We start from the raw sequence: 17,539 nt of genomic DNA on the forward strand, positions 1-17,539 counted from the left end.
ACTTCAATCTGCACATAGTGAACCCCTGAACTCTGCACTCTGTACAAAGGGCACCCCTGAACTCTGCACTCTGTACACAGCGCACCCCTGAACTCTGCACACTGTACATAGCGTACCCCTGAATTCTGCACTCTGTACATAGGGCACCCCTGAAACCCCACTCTGTACACCGCGCACTCCTGAAATCTTCATTCTATACATAGCGAACCCCTAAACTCTGCACTCTATACATGGCGCACCCCTGAACTCTACACTCTATACATAGCGCACCCCTGAACTCTGCACTCTGTACGTAGCAAACCCCTGAACTATGCACTCTGTACATAGGACACCCCTGAAACCTCACTCTGTACATAGTGCACAACGCACCCTTAAACTCCGCACATAACGCACTCCTGGTATTTATTGCACCTTTAATGATCCTCCCACTGTTAATACAAATTGGCCACACCCACTGTTTGATGCAGTTGGGGGGGTGGGTTGTGGTTGAGTTACAGCACCTATTAGCTCAGATAAAAAGCCCTGGGTAAATTTATAGTCTTACAAAAACAGCCAGCCTTTTGAGGACAACCATAATGCTGATGCAGCCCGCAATGAAATTGAGTTTGACACCCCTTGTCTAGGGGATGTCTTTTTGTATATTTATTGCAGTGCTTTAAACAGGAGAGAGGTATGAGGGTGCGGGATACCCCAAAATGCAAAACAAATACAGGAGGACAGATTCTTGAGTAAAAATCATTTAACAACTGTCGTTGGGGGTAAAGGGGATAGCCAACTAATTTGGCACTCTATACGAGCAGTTCCAGTCCATATAGCAATCTCTGGCATTCACTTCCCCAAAGCACAAGAACACCTGGGATCCAAGACCACTTTCCAGTAAGGGGGAAAAGGGTACTTCTTCAGGCCAGTCTCCACAGGTGATACCCTTCAGCAATATCCTTAGAAAAACTTCCTTCGAGCCATCAGCCAAGCACAGGCTCCCAACAGCAGCTCTTCTCAGTAAAACTAACTCACTGCCTGCAGGAGCCCCAGAGGAATCACACTGATCAACAGCTCTGCCAAACATTTACCTTCTCCCCAGCAACCTTCTGGACACCCCCTCCAAGGGATTGATTGAGGTCAGATAAATATTAATAACTTCAGTGGATAAGTCTATCTCTGGAAGCTTCTTCCAGAGGCAGACAAGAGCAATCAACCTCTAAGCTTAAGGAAACCTGATCAGACCTAGAAAATGGATTGCCACTTCATTGAATACCGCAGAGCCAAAAAAAAAAAAAATCAAAATTCAGCCTGACTAGGGCAGGGTGTTATATCTACACAAGTGTTGCCTTCTGAAGAGCAATCTACATTGGATCGCTTTTCAGGGGGTGTTTGACAGACGTTATGGAGGTGATATGTCACTTGAATGGGTCGTATTTGGCGGACAATATTGCCCCCCCCCCATGCGTATTAGGAGGAGTGGTTGAGGGGGTGGTAAAAACATGGCTCAAACATGCCTTTTTTGACTGACTCCCTAGCTGCAAGCCTTTTAAGCTAGCTTTTAAAGTAAGGCGCACATTGAAGGGCTTTGCGCGGTGCAAACAAGCCTCGATTTTATCCAACACAATTGCCAGCTAATCAAACACGCCACCCCGCTACACAAAGTACAGAGACAGGCATGTTATCTATGAACTGAAGGGGATTCATTTATTGTTTTTTTAATTTACTGCAGCCATAGAATCACTTTGTAAAAGAACTACCTGAATCTGCCATATGCATCGGAAAAGCTACTAAAAATGGCTGCAGAATTTTTTTAAATCTGGTGCAGGCCATTTAATAGGACCATACCACCAGAAAAGTGTCATATATGCTTTATTGAATTCCCCCTCAGTGTTTTAATGAGGAAAGCTGTAGTGTTGGCAACCCTTAGGATTTAGTTAACCTTTAGGGAGTATCTCACCAAAAATGAAATTCCTATTGCGAGGGATACCATAAATTTGATAAGTATCTTAACAAGACGTCTGAGGAAATCAGTGAGTCGATCACTCAAGCAGGAAGTAGCATTTGTGGGAGCGTTGCACACACCAACACTGAACAGAATGCCCCCAGGTTGCCATATTACATTTAAATAAAAAGGTAACTCATAATAACATTAAATTACAAAATGACTTGTGTGGCAATTTTGTATAATATATATTTTTTTTTTCAGGGGTATCTCTAACTAGTTCCATTGATACAAACAAGAGTCAGTAACACAGTATAGCAACAACAAATTCAGAAGCTGACATTGAAAGTTGTATAAATGTATGCCGTATGACTTTTTTAAAATTCAATAAAAACAATGTTAAAGAAAATAGTATCAATGGCAAGGTCCCTGAGATATACATTGATTTTCACGGCAGTTCAAATGGGTTCCTTCCTAACATGAATTACTACCTAGATCATTGTCAGGGTTGCCAACCGTCAGTAAATTTACAGACAGTTTGTAAAAATCTCAGATTTTTACAACTGTCTGAAAATATCAGGCGGTGATAATTTGTCATGCTATGTTGACTTTTTAAAGTGATTGTAAAGGCAGGAGGTTTTTATCTTAATGCATTCTATGCATTAGGATAAAAAAAACCTTCTGCGTGTAGCAGCCCCCCTAATTACTTATCTGAGCCCCATCTCTGTCCAGCGATGTTCACGAGTGTCTAAGCCATCTGGGACACTCCTCCTGATTGGCTGAGACACAGCAGCGGGCACCATTGGCTCCCGCGGCTGTCAATCAAACTCAGTCAGCCAGCCAATCAGGGGAGAGATGGGGCGCTACCAGGTCCAGGCTCCGTGTCTGAATGGATACACGGAGCTCTGACTAGGACTGGGTGCCCCCATAGAGAGCTGTTGGCTGAGGGGGCACTTGATAGGAGGGAGGAACCAGCAGCAGCAAAGAGGGACCCGAGAAGTGGAGGATCCAGGCTGCTTGGTGCAAAACCAACTGCATAGGAGGTAAGTATAACATGTTTGTTATTTAATAAAAAAAATGAGACTTTACAATCACCTTAAGTGTAAACCAGGCAAATAACTTGTTATGGCTTGTTATGTGGATTCCCACCCAAATCCATATCAGGCCCTTATCTGAGCATGCAGCTTGGCAGGTCAGGAAAGGAAAGGGACAAGCGAGCGTCCCCCTCCTGAACCTACCGGCCTGCATGCCCTCACCACCAAACCTGCTCCTCCGTCTAAAGGTTCCTAAACAGGTAAGGGGTGGGGCCACCCAGTGACATCACCTGGTGGCCACACCCCCTCTGACGCCACGGACCCAGCATGCACCGGTCTGTGACAGTGATCACAAGAAACACAAGATCTCCATTTTCCTCCCTCACAAAACGGTGATCTGCCTCTCCTGTGAACGAACGGTGGGTCCCGGCTGCGATCGTGACCACCGGGACCCGTTGATTGGCTTCCACTGCGTCCAATCACAGCAAGATTGGGTCACCGGAGACACACGTGCGTGCCCCAGATCTCGTACACAAAATTACTTACAGGTACGGTACCTTACAAAAGTATTCACCCCCCTTGGCATTTTTGTGTTTTGTTGCTTCACAACCTGGAATTAACATGGATTGTTTGGGGATTTGCATCATTTAATTTACAGAACATGCCCACAACTTTAAAGATTTTTTTTTTTTTTTTTTTTATTGTGAAGCAAACAACAAATAGGACAAAATAAAAGAAAAAGTCAATGTGCATAACTATTCACCCCCCTAAAGTCAATACTTTGTAGAGCCACCTTTTGTGGCTATCACAGCTCCAAGTCGCTTTGTATAAGTCTCTATGAGCTTGCCACATCTTTCCACTGGGATTTTTGCCCATTCCTCCTTGCAAAACTGCTCCAGCTCCTTCAAGTTGTATGGTTTCTGCTTGTGGACAGCAATCTTTAAGTCTGACCACAGATTTTCTATTGGATTGAGGTCTGGGCTTTGACTAGGCCATTCCAACACATTTACATGTTTCCCCTTAAACTACTCAAGTGTTGCTTTAGCAGTGTGTTTGGGGTAACTGTCCTCCATCCTAGCCTCAAATCACACACAGAGTGGTACAGGTTTTTCTCAAGAATATCCCTGTATTTAGCACCATCCATCTTTCCCTCAACTCTGACCAGTTTCCGAGTCCTGACTGTTGAAAAACATCCCCACAGCATGATGCTGCCACCACCATGTTTCACTGTGGGGATGGTGTTCTTTGGGTGATGTGATGTGTTGGATTTGCACCAGACATAGTGTTTTCTTTGATGGCCAAAAAGTTAAATTTTAGTCTCATCAGACCAGAGCACCTTCCTCCATACATTTTGGGATTCTCCCACATGCCTTTTTGCAAACTCAAAATGTGCCATTTTGTTTTTTGCTGAAACTAATGGCTCTCTTCTGGCCACTCTGCCATAAAGCCCAACTCTATGGAGCGTACGGCTTATTGTCGTCCTATGTACAGATACTCCAGTCTCTGCTGTGGAACTCTGCAGCTCCTCCAGGGTTACCTTAGGTCTCTGTGCTGTCTCTCTGATTAATGCCCTCCTTGCCCGGTCCGTGAGTTTTGGTGTGCGGCCGTCTCTTGGCAGGTTTGCTGTTGTGCCATGTTCTTTCCATTTGGTTATGTTAGATTTGATGGTGCTCCTAGGGATCATCAAAGATTTGGATATTCTTTTTTTATAACCTAACCCTGACTTGTACTTCTCAACAACATTGTCCCTTACTTGTTTGGAGAGTTCCTTGGTCTTCATGGCAGTGTTTGGTTAGTGGTGCCTCTTGCTTAGGTGTTGCAGCCTCTGGGGCCTTTCAAAAAGGTGTGTATATGTAATGACAGATCATGTGACACTTAGGTTGCACACAGGTGGACATCATTTCACTAATTATGTGACTTTTGAAGGTAATTGGTTTCACCAGAGCTTTTTTTGGGCTTCATAACAAAGGGGGTGAATACATACGCACATGCCAATTATCAAATTTGTATTTCTGAAAAATAGTTTTATGTACCGGTATGTATTTTTCTAATTTTACTTCACCAGCTTAGACTATTGTGTTCTGATCCATCACATATAGTTCAGATTAAAAAAATTGAACTAAAGGCTGTAATGTAACAAAGTAGGTAAAAAGCCAAGGGGGGTGAATACTTTTGCAAGGCACTGTATGTGGTTTCGTGCAGCTGGGCCGCCCTGCCGCAGTATATATATGCAGTGGGTGGTCTGGAAGCAGTCAAGAAATATTTTCCATCCTGCTCCTTCAAATTTTCTTCTCACTATGGAGGAAATTTAAAGTCAATTTGACCTTGCTATCTATTTGAAATTGACTAAATGTTCCAAAAGTGAACATTTTAGAAATAAATTTACCAGGTAAAGGGCCAGCTTTAGGCTGTGTAGTACTGTAAGAGAACAAAGCTTAGAGGCACAGGCAGCTGGACAGGAAAGCATTACTTTTTGCTTTAACCCCATCCCAATACTGCTTCCTGGCTCTTTAAGTGGATCTAAATGCTGGAAGGCGGAGGCAGGTGTACCAATCATGTGACCGCTGTGATTGGCAGTCACAGCAGTCACATGATCGGAAAGCTCCCAATCACAAGTATGCAGTGTGAGCTTTCTGGTAGCCGCTGATAACTGTGCTGGTAGTACACAAGGAGAGCGCTCCCAGCACAGAAAAGTGTTTACCTATGAAAGCATATATGTGAATGCTCAGCATTAAAGCCCACCCACCCAGAGGCCGCATATATGCGTCAGGTCGGCAGGAAGTGGTTAAATAGATAATCCATTTTACAACTGATGGTATCTTACAAATTCTCTGTCACTGGCTTTGGGACACATAATACAAATAGTTGTGAGATGCAAGCAATAAACCTTGGACTGGTTGCACATGCTGGAAGTTGCTGTTCCACAACAGCTGGATAGCCATATACACCAATAAATTATAACATTATGGCCAGGTAAAGTGAATAACATTGAATATCTGGTGACGATGGCATCTGAAAGTGGGTGGGATATAATAGCCAACAAATGAACATGTTGACCCTGAAGTTGATGTGTTGAAAGCAAAAAAATGGGCAAAATAAGGATTTAAACGACTTTGACAAGGTCCAAATTGTAATTGCTAGAAATCTGGGTTAGAGCAACTCCAAAGCTGCAGCTCTTGTGGGATGTTCCCAGTCTACAGTGGTCCAAGGAAGGAAAACTTGCAAACCGGCGACAGGGTCATGGGCAGCCAAGACTCATTGATGCACATGGAGAGCAAAGGCTGGCTTTTGTATTCTGATCCAATAAAAGAGCTACTAGAGCTCTAATTGCTGAAAAGTGAATGCTGGTTCTAATAGTAAGGTGTTAGAAAACATGTTGCATCATAGTTTGTTGCATATGTGGCTGTGTAGCTGCAGACTAGTCAGGGTGCCCATGCTGAACCGTGTCCACAGCCAGAAGCACCAACTATGGGCACGTGAGCATCATAACTGGAGTATGCAGCGATGGCAGACGGTGTCCTGGTTTGATAAAGGTGGCCTTGTGGCTTGATCTGATGAAGGGGGCCAGGTCTGATGAACACACAGTGTATTGCAGCTTGTTGCATATGGGGTTGCATAGACGTTGACTGCACAGGGTACCCATACTGACCTATGTCCACTGCTAAAAGCGCCCACAGTGGGCACATGAGCATCAGAACTGGACTGTAGAGCAATGGAAGAAGGCGGCCTGGTCTGATGAATTCAGGAATGGTTTGGTGAACACAAAAATGAGATTGAGGTGTTGACTTGACCTCCAAATTCTCCAAATCTTGATACATCTGAGCATCTGTGGGATGTGCTGGAAAAACAAGTCCAGTCCACGAAGGCCCCACCTCAATACTTACAGGATTTAAAGGATCTGCTACTGTTTGGTGCCAGATACCACAGCATACCTTCAGAGGTCTGGTGAAGTCCATGCCTTGACAGGTTATGGTGGGTTGTCATAATGTTATGGCTGATCGCTGTAGGCTGTACAGTGGATCCTTGGTTAACGAGTAACGCGGTTAATGAGCATTTTGAAAGACGAGCAACTTTTAAAAAAAAAAAATTCTGACTCGGTTTGCGAGCGTTGTCTTACAAAAGAGCAGAATTCAAGCTAACGGGGTGTGCAGTACCGCATTTGGCCAGAGGTGCGGGGGCGCCGGTGACACTCGGAAAGGTTCAGAGTCATTCGTAAATACACTCAGAAATACTCCATTCCCAAGCGTTTCCGAGCATTTACGAGGGTTTCCGAGTTTAGCCAAGCTGTCCCCGAGTATTTCCGAGGCTTTCCAGCGCCCCGCACCTCTGGCCACATGTACTATTGCATGCAATAGAAGTCAATGCGGAACAAATTATCTTCGTTTCCATTGACTTCTATGGGGAAACTCGCTTTGATATGCGAGTGCTTTGGATTACAAGCATTCTCCTGGAACGGATTATGCTCGTAATCCAAGGTTCCACTGTTTATCTAATTTTTGTCATCTCTATGACTCTGTGTGTTATGGATGTTACAGCATAACATATTTTTAGAAACCAGACTCATTGGGCCAGTTTCCCCTTTCTAAGAAGTTGAGGGTTTGCTACAATCCTCCTCTTCTGAGTTTAGGGCTGATTCATGGAAACTGGAGCAATAGCAGTCTGACTGCACTGGGAAAATGAAATGTATTGCTTGCTATGGCTGGCAACTTTTTAATGCTTCACTTTTTTTTTTTTTTTTAAGTTTTCATAATCAACCCTGGTGTCCTTAGTAGCTTGCCATAATACATCCTACTCAGCCGGTGGGGCGTTTCTGATGTTTTCACTGAAGGCTGTTTGTAGGTTTTAACAGGTTACAGGTTAAGCCCCAAAAATGTTCTTTACTGTTTGTATAATCACATGTTATTGGAAAATGCCAACGTATTCTGCAGAAAGTACCAGGCATTGTTCAATACATGAAAACAAATTACATTTTGGCATTTTTAAAACGGTTTGTGCCCACTTGCTAAATTTACGGAGAGTACACAATGTTCAAATAACCTTGAAAATAAATAATACAAATTCTGTTAAAAGGAATAGTGGAAAGCAAACAAGTATATAATGAAAAAAATATGTGCTGTAAAAAAAAAAAAAAAAAAAAAAAAAAAAGGATATTGTAGAAAAAGTATATTAAAAAAAAATCCTTAAAGGGAAATGTTTGTGTTTATCAGTGACGGCAACCCCCAATGAAGAGAATAGAGAATATTAAATATAATAAATGCATATTAGTAATGAAATTCAAATTTTCCTAGAATATGTGCAGTTGGGATTGCTGATCATTACAAGTCTGCTATAGACTACTGTTTTTCAGTTTTATAACAGAATAGCGCTGTTAAACCCAAAAGATGCATCAGAATTGTAATTTGGTACACAAATCCCGTATTAAGATCATATTACTGTATAGATTTTACATTCCATGTAAAGAAAAAACTATATTTAGATGGAGTCTATAAATCACTTTTATTTGGATGACTGCAAACCCAAAACCAAAAATTTTAATATATATTGTAGCTTACCAATCCAAATGTGGTGGCTGCATTTGTTTTCTTTTTTAGTAATTTTCATCTGATGATCCGGCCAGTAAACTCATTTTCAACTTCTCTTAACAGACCAAGCTGTCCAGCAAAATTGGAAGTTAGGGGTTTGAGACAGCCACTTACTACTGACAGGGGTGATTAATATAGACAGCTTTTATTTGTTTACTGTTTGTTAAACTTTATACCAAAAAAAAAACTGTTGCTGTAACTGCTTAAAAAATGTTAGCTGGAGATTGTCTTGAATTTGTTAGTCAAGTCCATCTAAATCTCCTAGTAGATCTAAAGCTGGCCACAAATTTCCTGAAATGCGGCTGCTTCAGCAGGGACCAGGCAAATTTTGATCCATGTTTGGGTATTGTGCTTGTACAGAAATCAATCTAAAGATCAACTTCTGTACAACCACCCTGTTGGATTGTCCCCACTTATTGTCCCCACTTAATCAGTGCTGCAGACTATAGCCTGCAATGCTGATCAGTGTATTCTGACAGCGGGGAAGTCTCCCCACTGCCAAAATACAATAGCTAAGTGGGGAGGATTCTCATGCATATCGAGTGTGTGGATGGGGGAATCGGGTCAGTCTTTTTTTTTCATTCAAACCAATGGTTGAATGAAAAAAAAAAAAGATTCATCTTTTGGCTGCCTAACATTCACCTCTCCCCAGACTGACAATGCTGCTCTCCAAAGGTGACTCCATTACTCTTGCATTCAGAGTGGTGCCACCCTAAGGCAGGAAGTGTGTTACTGGCCAGGTCACCAGGTGGAAATAAAGGAATAAAATCCCTAAAAAAGAAAACCAACGCAGCCACGGATTGGTATACTTTGATTTATTACAGTTTGTAGGCTGGCCATTCAGTCTGCAAGGGGATTTGCACCAGATTCGCTTGGTGAATTTTACTTAGTAAAGGATACCCAATCCCGTTGAAATAATAAAAAAACAATATTTTTGCTTGCAAATGATTGGATGATGAAAGTCCGTAGAATTTGATCTAATTCACTGAGTGCAAATTATCTGGCAAAGTGTAACAACCCTTGCAAAGTGAAAAGTCTGTTTGCCTTTTGAAAAGCAACCCCCTACACTTCTTATCATATGTATGTATTACAGATAAACCAACAGAACTTGTACATAAGTATTATATGAGATGGTCCTGGGGAAGCGCCAATTGATATACATGTCATCCATGAATTTGTATATTTTATATAATGTACTATTACTTTTTAAGGACAGACTGATTAAAACAATGTTTTTTAAAGTTTTTAGGTGTTACACTGTAATTTTTGGTTACAATCTGTCTCTTTCCACTGTCCACCAAAGTAAGAACCATTTTTCCCAATAACCACCAATGTAAGAACCATTTATCCCACTGAGAAGAACCATTCTTCCCAATGACCACCATTGTAAAAAACATCTTTGCCACTGACAACCAATGTAAGGAGCACTCTTCCCACTGACCACCGATGTAAGGAGCATTCTTCCCACTGAACATCAATGTAAGGAGCATTCTTCCCACTGAACACCAATGTAAGGAGCATTCTTCCCACTGAACACCAGTGTAAGGAGCATTCTTCCCACTGATCACCAGTGTAAGGAGCATTCTTCCCACTGAACACCAGTGTAAGGAGCATTCTTCCCACTGAACACCAGTGTAAGGAGCATTCTTCCCACTGAACACCAGTGTAAGGAGCATTCTTCCCACTGAACACCAGTGTAAGGAGCATTCTTCCCACTGAACATCAATGTAAGGAGCATTCTTCCCACTGAACGCCAGTGTAAGGAGCATTCTTCCCACTGAACACCAATGTAAGGAGCATTGTTCCCACTGACCACCAATATAAAGGGTATTCTTCCCACTGAGCACCAATATAAGGTGTATTCTTTCCATTGAGCACCAATATAAGGAGCATTCTTCCCACTGAACACCAATGTACGGAACATTCTTCCCATTGACTACCAATGTAAGGAACATTCTTCACACTGACCACCAATGTAAGTTGCATTCTTCCCACTGAACACCAAAGTAAAGAACATTCTTCCCACTGACCACCAATGTAAGGAGCATTCTTCCTATTGACCACCAATGTAAGGAACATTCTTCCCATTGACCACCAAAGTAAAGAACATTCTTCCCACTGACCACCAATGTAAAGAGCATTCTTCCCACTGACCACCAATGTAAAGAACATTCTTCCCACTGATCACCAAGCTAATGTATTCTGAGCTGTAGATGTAGCAATTATTGGCAGGGGTTCCCTGAGACTGGAAGGTTATTTTAAGGGTTTCTCCATGTTAAAAAAATCTGAGAAAGATTGCTACACAACCCATAGGATGGTACTTTTGGAGGAAGTAATTTGAGCAATACAAGAATTCCACTTCCCTTTTTTCAAGAATAGGGAACTGTAGAGTGAAAGATAGAAGGATAAAAAAAAAATAGAAGGAGAAAAGAGTTATAGAGGGAGACAAGAATTTTCTATTATTAAAAAAAACATCTTTGGATTGAAGCCAGTGAATGGAACATTGCTGTTAAATATTCAAATTTAATTAGGAATAAAAAGTGTATTGATACATAATATAAAAGCAGTATTGTCAGACCCAAAGAGAACAGAAACTGTCTACCCGATCTAAAGGAACATATGGTACAGTGTATAGCTCCGGTAGATAAAAATATTGTATCTTCAAACTAAAAAGCATCTGTTTCCTGTTCTGCCACCATATATCATTATTAGATAACAAAGACATAGGAAGATGATAACCAAATGGCAAAACAAAACCACACACACCAGACTTAGGGAAGTCTCACAGGCTAACTTTCTAAAGCAATTAAGTTTGATCAAACTTACCGCTGAACAATGTCGATAAAATCGTCAAAGATAGGCAGTGTTGGGTTAGGTTAAAATTGAAACAAAGCAGATAAATAGGGGAATTTAGCAGAGATGGATGAGCTGTAGCCTAGATGTGTCCACGGGATGCCAGCCCAAAGCTTCTATAGTCATCGGGTTCGGATTAGGCGTCACAAGGCATTACTCAGTCAGGCTTATTAATTAAATCAGCACAAAACATTCAGGAGATGCCATTAGATGCTACAGAAAAGAAGGAGAGAAGTGGCTGGTTGAGTGGGGCTTGGAACAATAACTCTTTCGCTGGCCCCTGATTCCTGAAATACTTTTATATCCCATTAAAAATGAAGCTTTGCCAGTATGTCTGCTACAGAGAGAGTAGAGTTAGAGGAACCTTTAAAACTATGGGGCCTCTTTTTATTGCATTATTTAAAAATCGAGTTTGGGCCATTAGTATATTTTCTATGTTTATATCCATTAAAGGTAATAGGGAATATTTTTCAAGGTGGAATTAGCTGGCTTAACCAAGCTTCTCCTTCACCTAGTCTTCTTCTGTTTTAGCTTTAGGTATTGTTATATCTTACCAGTAATAAGTGGCAAATAAGACCCGGAAAAGCTTTGGTTAAGGACGAATCCCAGGCATGGTAAATTTTTACATAGTTACATTGGTCCAAATTGGTAATTGTGAATATACCACACTTGGCAGATGCCCCTGGAAGCTGGAAATCGCTGAAATAGCCTCCGCTACTCCAGTGATCTCCACTTGCATCCCGTGCTGAGCGGCTGGCCTGAAGCATTCTGAGCATAGGAGGTTGGCCGCCCAGCACGGGTACCATTCAGAGAATGCTTTGCATTTTTTGAATGAATGTAAAGCCTTTTCTGAATGGATGAGGTGGGGAGCATGACATCACTGCCTTGCCTCTCTACTACATCCACTAAGAGAATGCAAAAGCATTCTCTGAATGGTGCCTATGATGAGTGGCCTACCTTCTGTGTTAACAATGTATCAAGTGAGCCACTCAGCGCATGACGCAGAAGCAAGTGAAGATCATATGTGTAGCAGTGTCTACTTCAGTGATTTCCAGCTTCCAGGGGCATCAGCTGCGTATGGTATATACATAGTTGCGTTGGTCCAAGCTAGACAAATTTAACTATGTAAAAATATACCATACCTGGAATTCATCTTTAAAGAGCAATATCTTGAAACAAGTGAAATCACCCTGTGAACTCTTCATGTAATAAAGGGAAGTGTCCACCTAGGCCAGATTCCAGAGAGCTCCCCACACATTTCCAGAGGTGTGTGCTGCATTACTTACTTTCTCTCCACTGGCCATATGACCAATCAAAATAAACAACACAAAGCAGGGTTTGAATCTGATTGGTGACAGTGAGAGATAAAAGTACTGACACTTCTGACACATTAACATGGAGCCTAAAATGGGTGTGTTTGGGAATACCTCTACCGCTACAGCAATGTCTGGTTGAAAGACCGAAGCCACAAAGCGGAGTTCCACTCGATTTTTAGTTTATTAAAAGTCAGCAGCTACAAAAAAGCATAGGTGCTGACTTTTAATAAACCGACACTTACCTGCCCCATGGTCCAGCGATGTGGCCACCCGGGGGCTAGCTCCTCTCCCCTCCACTCCTCGGCACCGTCATGGTAACTGTGGGCACCTGGCCGTGACAGAACAGCTTACGGCTTCACAGCCGGGCGCGCACTGCGCATGCGCGAGTCACGCTGCGCTCTCCTATTGGCCAGCCAATCTTCTGTGTCCCAGAAGATTGCTGGCAGGGAGGGGCCGCCTAGGGCAAGAGGAGGAGTCGCCTAGGCGGCCGAAGATAGGAAGCAGGAAGTGGTACAGGAAGTCCCACAAAAAAAAGGGTACGCACTTCCCCCCCCAAAAAAATGACATGCCAAATGTGGCATGTCAGGGGGCGAGGAGTGCTCAAAGCGGAAGTTTCACTTTTGGGTGGAACTCTGCTTTAAGAGGGTAGACTATGTTCTTTTCATGCATTTAAAGCTTCATTCAATGCATTGACTGGCATGTACTGCTTCCCACCGATTGTTTTCCTAGAAATCTCAGGAACAGGGTACTCAATATACTCAATTATATTATTGTGGGTTGAGAAGAACAGTGACTTAGTGTGCTGTTGCTTCTATATTGACTAATCAAAAGTATTATGTTCTTTTTTTTGTGCATTTAAGCTTTTTTTTTTGTATTTTTCCAGGCAACAATAGATATACATGTAGCGCTGGTAGATTTTCAATCTACTGCTGATAGGTAAATTTAGTGGGTTATCTGTTCATACATAGTCAGATTTGCCTCTGTTCCAGCTTGGCTGAGTTGCATGTAGTTTCACTCTGTGCCTGTGGGTGTCGTTGTCACCATGGGTTGGTGTTGGAAAGGCAACACGTTAAAGTGTATAAGTGCTCCTCTTTCCCGGAGATAACTCGGTGGAGGTGGTCCTCCGAGTTGCATTCTGGGAGAGGGTATTTATGGGACTGACACCATGTTCTAGGGTTCGTTTCGTTCCACCTGCTGGCCCTCCTGGCCGACAGGTATGTGCTAGGAGTACTACCTCGTGGTCCTCCGTCCGGGAGGCCCACGTTGCTGCGGCGTGTGGGTGGGCCCAGAAGCCTATCTGGGGCATACCACAGCGGCAGAGGAATGGTCCTGGGCTGTCTGTCCTATGGGAAGAAGCTGCACAACTGAGAAGATCCCAGGGGAGGAACCGTCATGGAAGGATCATGCAGAGTGCTGGTCTGGAGAGGGGCCTGGTGACTCAGTTGGAGGACGTATCCTAAAGTTATCCTACCGCATAGTACTGCCGGGTCGGCTTATAGGTTCTAGTGCTGTGTTTGCTATTCATCTTAAACCATTACATCCTGTGGCAGAGGATCCTAAGGGTTTTGTTCCGATCAAGTTTGTGGCCGAGACTTTTGTTCGTGCTGCCTACTGGCTGCTAGGTTAGTGAGAGAAACCTATCCAGGCGGGCAAAGATTCAATTATAAAGAGAGAATACGTCTATCTACAAGCTTTCAATTCCTAATACTACACCAAGAAAAGGTATTTGAACTTCCCTGCAACTCTCCTTATACCGCTTTCCTGCTACTTCCTTCAATTTATGTTCATTAAAGCATTGGGAAAGATACTCAAGTGTCCGGTGCCTACATTGTCTGGTATTAAACTCAACGGGACCCTAGACCCAGTTCTGGTGAAATAGAAGTGGCGAAGGTGACGGTAACAGCCCGCTATAAACCAGCAGCTCCACCGAGAGTTATTGCTACATACATATTTCACTTACAACACTGTAAATACAAAAAGGGTCTTTGCTTAACCAAAATGTGCTGCTATTAAAAAAAAAAAAAAGATAGAAAACAAAGGCCTCATGCACTTGGGCCTACAGTGTAAACAAATGGACGTATTTTAGTGCCTGGGAAACAGTGGTGCTGCGTACAGCCCTTCCCAAACATGAATGGGTATGCTCTGCTACTTGCATAAAGTGGTGCATGTTCACAAACGCAATGTCTTGAATGCAGACTAACACATAGTTAGTTACATGGGTACTAAGATTTAAATTGTCAACCAAAGGACAAAAATATTTAAAATGTAAGGTTAAAAAACGTGTGTGTTCTTTCTCAGGGATATTTGTTATAGTTTGTGTATACCCAAAACTGCTTTTATTTTCCAGTAGAGAGTGTTTTATAGGTAGGGTAGAGCAGCCATTCTCAACCTTTTCACTTCAAAACAAATCCGTGAACTAAGTTTCTGGTCTCAGGCAACCCCTGCTAAGATTGGTCTATTGGGGGGCCATTGGGAAAATGCCCTCTACATTGGTGGTGGTCAGTGAAAAGAATGCTCCCCTTACAGTGGTGGTCAGATTGCCACTCTTGCAGTCGTGTCACTGACTCCATGAAGTGATGTTGGACCTGGAACTATGAAGGCACCATCAAATGAGAGGTCAGTTAGCCACAACTTAAAGAACCCCTAGCCACCTCTGGAGGAACCCTAGGGTTCCACGAAACCCTGGTGGAGAATAGCTGCAATGTTAAAACCCATGTCAGTTTTATTTTTTGCTGTCCATGTCCTGGAAACACAATGGGAACTGACAGAAAATATTTCCAATGTGAGGGGAATTTACCTCTTAGACAGCTGTCACTGGAACAGGTGTTCCCATTGGAAGATTCCCCCTCGCCCGCTGTTCTGTTCTCCAACACTTTTTGGCTTTCCCATATTTTTTTTGTATCCCAGTGACAGCCAGTATGTACAAGTTGTGTCTACAAAGTTTGGTGAGTGGTCTGATATCTTAACGGCGACATGAGCCATGTGCGTGTGAATGCACATGGCTATCCAGAGACACATCGAGAAGCGCCACCTAGCGTGGAGTACATGTGACCGTCAGGGTAAATCCGCTGCGGGCAGTCAAATGTAGTCAGTGTGAGAGGTCACAGTGCAATGGAGCAACAAGTGAACATCGAGTTCTGCTACAAGTTGGGGAAATCGGCGACGGAGATGCATAAAATGTTGGTGCAAGTGTATGGGACAGAAGGCGTGAGCAGAAAATTTGTTACGTTCAAGTGCTTTTCGGAAAGGGAAGGAAATGACTGAGAATGAGCCACGTTCGGGTTGGCCGTCCACAAGCAGAACCCCGGACATGATCTAGTGAGTGCGACAAATGCTGGCACAAAATCACCAACTGAGGCTACGACTGATGGCGGAGGAATTGGGCATTAGCAAGGACACGGTGCGCACTATCATCGGCGAGCATTTAGGTAAGTGGAAGTTCTGTTCCCAGTTTGTGCCGAACAAGCTGACAGACGAACAGAAAGCGAAACCGATGGAAACCTTTGGAGATTTCATCAACATGTGTGACCAGGATCCATACTTTCTACGAACCATCGAAAGGGGTTCTAATCCTTACCTCTATCCAAAGTAAAAAAAAAAGTTTTGTCAATACATATACTTCAAAGGGTAAGGAAACTTTCCTACTAAACCCCCATACCTTTGTGCATCCGCCTCCTAACTAAGTCTAACCTCCCTCCTACATTGTAAGCTCTAACGAGCAGGGCCCTCTAATTCCTTCTGTATTGAGCTGAATTGTAACTGTACCCTCTGCCCCCATGTTGTAAAGCGCTGCGCAAGCTGTTGGCACTATATAAATCATGTATAAAAATAATAATAATAATACCTCCCACCCAAAATGCTATAATTACCTAGATCTCTCTCTGAAAGCAGTGGCATTGTTTACATTCCTTGGCCGGCTTATTGATCCAACGCCAGCGCCTGCACAGTTCACCCCCATAGACTTCTACAGGGCTAGTAGGGGGTTGGGGCAAATCGGAAGCTTTGTGGGAAAGTTTTCTTACCCTTTAATGCACAAATAATTATGGCAAAATAATATAAAAAATAATGATGGTAAAAAACCCCACAAAAATAATGATGGTAAAAAACCCCATAAAAATGATTGTAAAAAAATGCAAAAATGATGATTGTAAAAAAAAATGCAAAAATTAAGATGATAAAATAAAATGTACCAAACAAATTGGAGTTTTAGATAAAAATAAATAAAGAATGACCAAAAAAAATCACAAAGAGATGCAAACATAAGACAAAAAACAAATGAACTCTATTTTAAGTTCTTGAAGAGCAGGTCACCAATTATAAATAAGAGGACATGCCCCATATGCAGTGTCAGCAGTCTGATTCCCACAGAAATCACAGAGCAATGAGTTTTTGTAAAGCCGCCGATTGGATACTCCCCATAATAGTCCCTTACATGCTTGCTGGTTCCATTGTGTTAGGTAGTTCAGTAAACAATGTAGTAAATAAATGCTGGGATTTCACCAGTCGTTTTACTCAATGGCATTTTGTGTTGCAAGAATGGTTTGGTAAAAAAATCCTTTCAGCCTAAAAGCGAGCTTTGAGACAAGTTGTCTCCTCTTGTGTGCTTACAATGTTGACTAGTTTACATATATTTGTATTATTAGGTCTATTCGGAAGAGACAAAGGATGCTTTTCATCAAAATAACTCATTGTTTTTATACTCAATCTTGGTAATGGTCAGGATCGGGAACCACTGAACTAAAAGGCTTACAGACTTAAACTGAAGAATATTTTGGCATCTGCCATTATTCTAATTTCACGAGCCAATTAATGAAGTCAAAACCTACAATC

At 42.5% G+C, this 17,539-nt stretch overlaps 1 protein-coding gene across 1 annotated transcript in view; it reads right to left on the reverse strand.

Annotated features, from left to right (window-relative positions):
• RLBP1 (retinaldehyde binding protein 1) overlaps positions 1-11,618 on the reverse strand; it is an 88,733-nt gene extending 77,115 nt beyond the window's left edge. Inside the window, exon 1 of the mRNA XM_073618446.1 lies at positions 11,367-11,618. The gene's annotated coding sequence lies outside the window, so the exon portion shown is untranslated. The remainder of the gene's footprint in view (positions 1-11,366) is intronic.
• Positions 11,619-17,539: the final 5,921 nt, after the last annotated feature.

This window comes from Aquarana catesbeiana, linkage group LG03, assembly GCF_042186555.1.
Source record: "Aquarana catesbeiana isolate 2022-GZ linkage group LG03, ASM4218655v1, whole genome shotgun sequence".
In the NCBI taxonomy this organism is placed as follows: domain Eukaryota; kingdom Metazoa; phylum Chordata; class Amphibia; order Anura; family Ranidae; genus Aquarana; species Aquarana catesbeiana.